We start from the raw sequence: 4,295 nt of genomic DNA on the forward strand, positions 1-4,295 counted from the left end.
TGCTTCACTAAAATCTCCCTTTATACCACCACTGCTACGGAAACACAAGAATGTTTTTACTGCCATGAGCAAGGTCACCTTATTGCCCCTCCCCCTCTAAGCTTAAAAGGAAAAGGAAAGAGCTGTCTAAGAAAGGCAAAAAAAAACCCTTCTCCAATCAATCTTCAAAATAGATCTCAAATCCTCAAGGAGACAACCTGTTAAGCCCCAGTGGTTGCTCTGGGTTGCTTCTTACTTGAAAATAACATGCCCAAAGTGAACTGAACTGAAAACTCTGTATAGACTATCTCGGGGGAATTGGGGGTGTGAATTAATAAAAAAGACCTCTGCTAGCGTAACGGACAGGTTTTTGATGGGGCTTCCACACAAACGAAAAGCAGAAGATGAAGCATCACCAAATATGCTTACAAACCCACTTCCAAACCAAAGACTAGAAAATATGATGAAGCATATCTTGCCTTTGGCTTCTCAACCGTGGATAATGAGGAGAGGCTGCAATGTGTTGTCTGTCTTAAAGTGCTAGCTTGTGACAGTTTAAAGCCTACTAAGATAAGACGCCACTTAGAGTCAAAACATCTGGAGCACAAAGACAAATCTGTGCACTTTTTCAGAAAAAAACTTCTAAATTGTCGTGGTCAACAGTGTTTCTTTACTAAAGCTGCATCTGTTTTGTCAAATGCTCTCCTCAGCTCCTATAAAGTTCCCTACCGAGTGGCTCAGTGTATAAAGCCGCAGACAGTTGCGGAGGAATTAATACTTCCCTGCGCTATGGATATGGCTTCAACAATGATTGACGACAGAGCCAGCAAACTACGGGCTATTCCTCTGTCCAATAATACCATCGGCAGGCGTATTTATGATATGTCAAAGGACATAGAGGAGCAGCTTAATGATAAGGTGCGTGACAGCCACTGATAATGTATGTAAGATTTATTGATGGAGATGAGATGAGGGAGGAATTGCTTTTCTACAAACAAGTTCCTGCCAGAGCCACTGCAGAAGAACTGTTTAAAATCATTGACTCTTACTTACCGAGCTGAAATGGGAGGACCGTGTCTCAGTACCACACAGAAGATTGTCATGTGAGGCTGTGTGGCAGACAGGAAGTGGACTCAAATGCAGACACTTATGCACTGAAAATAAACCTACAATGGATGCTGTATATGCTGAAAAAACATCTTTCATAACATAAACTCACAGAAAAACAAACCAAAACCTTGAGTATAAAACTCAAGTCACCCCAGCCACAAACTGTTCAGACTACTTCCATCAGGAAGGAGGTTCTGCAGCATCCGGTCCCGTACCAGCAGACTGAGAGACAGCTTTTTCCACCAGGCCATCAGACTGCTGAACACGTCATAGACACCTCACCCTCACTACTTGAACTTCAACATTATGCACTCCACACTGTACATTAATGCCACTGTTTTGCACATGTCCAACCACCAACCTCTGTATATTTTATATATTTTATTTTATTGTTTACTCTATTTAATTTGTAAAATATGTATACATACACACACACACATAGAAAAACATATTTAGTATACACATCCAGTAATGCATATACTCTTATATATTGTACATATATTTATTACTTTCAGATTTAGCCATTCTTATATTTTGCTTGTTTTACGTTATTGTATTTTTGCACAACTCTGTTGCTTGAGAAGCTCGCACACAAGAATTTCACTCGCATGTACTGTACCAGTGTACCTGCACATGTGACGTGACAATAAAAGTGATTTGATTTGATTTGATTTGAAAACTAAGAACAAAATACATGAAAACTAGAAACGCGGAACTTAAACTGAAACCAGAAACACAGAGAGGATTACAACACATGACGAGGTATGCCGTGAAAAAGAGATAAGGAAAACACAGGGCTAAAATACACAAGGGATTAATGAGGAAATGGGAAACAGGAAGGAAACACAGCTGGAAGTAATCAAACATGACAAGACAAAGGAGAAGCAAAACTTAAAACACTGAACACAAGACTATCCAAGAAAAACAGGAAATAAGAGACACACAAAGACGCAGAGTAGACACTGAGACATAGGCTGTGTCCAAATTCAGGAGGAGGATGCTTCAAATGCCATATTTGGAGGCAATGGCGTCATGGCGACGCAATGAAGGCTGTACAAACTTTAAGAGTCCTCCAAATTTGGCAACAAACGTATTCTGGAGTCTTCAACATGAACCTCTTAGATCCAACCTGTTGACCTGTTCCTCTCACAGAAGACTCATTTATTTTTCATTAACAATAAAAATGCTTTATTATTAGAAAATAGAGAAAAGTTCTGTTTCAGCACTCTGATCATATTCACATAAAGCTGGATATTAAGACCTTTGAACCTCTGAGCTGTGATGTAGAGGCAGCCAGGGGGGACTTCAATCTTTCTACCCCGGGTCACATGACACTCATACATGTGATTGTGCTATAAAATGATTGTAGATCAATTTATTAACTAGTAATTATGAATAAAGCAGAGCTGCGTCTCTCTGTATTCACACAAACACTTGAGTAAATCTCTGAATGAGCAATGTGAGGATCCACTGTTCTGAACCTCGGCTGACTCGACTCAGACCAAAGCTTGATTTAGACTTTTGTGAGTAATCTGAGTAACTTACACTGCAACCGTCCACGTGACCTGACGTGCACTTCCTGACAAACGTAACTATGCCTTGGATGGACACACGGTGACTTGAATGGCGTGGAAGGTTGTGGTGTCGGGTTCAGATCAGGGGCGGATCTAGAAGGGTGGCATGGGGTGGCAAGTGCCACCCTAAAATGATCCCTTGCCACCCCAAGTGCCACCCCAGTTTTGCATATGACAGTGTTGTTTATTAAAATAAGATAGCATTAACAGTTTGAGCGTAGTTACAGTCAACAGTGAATATAAATGCTAAAACTGAATATATTGCATAGTGTCCCCCCCTCCACCATTAACAAATGGTTCAGCCCATAGCAGGACCGGCTTTTTTTTGTTTTCAGTAGCAAGTGATGCTTATGATTGTGCCAGAGCACATTTTGAACAACACCATGGGAATTTCGGATTTTACACAGGTGGTTGGATGTCACACTCTGGAAATGGAAGGAAGGTGAGTGTTATTAACCCTCTGTGGTCCACGGACACGCTGCACCTCCAAATCACATGACTATTTTAAGCTGACATAGCAACAAGCTGCAGCCACGCGGAGTCTCTACAGGGAGTGCAGAATTATTAGGCAAATGAGTATTTTGTCCACATCATCCTCTTCATGCATGTTGTCTTACTCCAAGCTGTATAGGCTCGAAAGCCTACTACCAATTAAGCATATTAGGTGATGTACATCTCTGTAATGAGAAGGGGTGTGGTCTAATGACATCAACACCCTATATCAGGTGTGCATAATTATTAGGCAACTTCCTTTCCTTTGGCAAAATGGGTCAAAAGAAGGACTTGACAGGCTCAGAAAAGTCAAAAATAGTGAGATATCTTGCAGAGGGATGCAGCAGTCTTAAAATTGCAAAGCTTCTGAAGCGTGATCATCGAACAATCACGCATTTCATTCAAAATAGTCAACAGGGTCGCAAGAAGCGTGTGGAAAAACCAAGGCGCAAAATAACTGCCCATGAACTGAGAAAAGTCAAGCGTGCAGCTGCCAAGATGCCACTTGCCACCAGTTTGGCCATATTTCAGAGCTGCAACATCACTGGAGTGCCCAAAAGCACAAGGTGTGCAATACTCAGAGACATGGCCAAGGTAAGAAAGGCTGAAAGACAACCACCACTGAACAAGACACACAAGCTGAAACGTCAAGACTGGGCCAAGAAATATCTCAAGACTGATTTTTCTAAGGTTTTATGGACTGATGAAATGAGAGTGAGTCTTGATGGGCCAGATGGATGGGCCCGTGGCTGGATTGGTAAAGGGCAGAGAGCTCCAGTCCCACTCAGACGCCAGCAAGGTGGAGGTGGAGTACTGGTTTGGGCTGGTATCATCAAAGATGAGCTTGTGGGGCCTTTTCGGGTTGAGGATGGAGTCAAGCTCAACTCCCAGTCCTACTGCCAGTTTCTGGAAGACACCTTCTTCAAGCAGTGGTACAGGAAGAAGTCTGCATCCTTCAAGAAAACATGATTTTCATGCAGGACAATGCTCCATCACACGCGTCCAAGTACTCCACAGCGTGGCTGGCAAGAAAGGGTATAAAAGAAGAAAAAAACTAATGACATGGCCTCCTTGTTCACCTGATCTGAACCCCATTGAGAACCTGTGGTCCATCATCAAATGTGAGATTTACAAGGAGGG

The sequence above is a fragment of the Oreochromis aureus genome, linkage group 3 (genome assembly GCF_013358895.1).
Source record: "Oreochromis aureus strain Israel breed Guangdong linkage group 3, ZZ_aureus, whole genome shotgun sequence".
Taxonomy (NCBI): domain Eukaryota; kingdom Metazoa; phylum Chordata; class Actinopteri; order Cichliformes; family Cichlidae; genus Oreochromis; species Oreochromis aureus.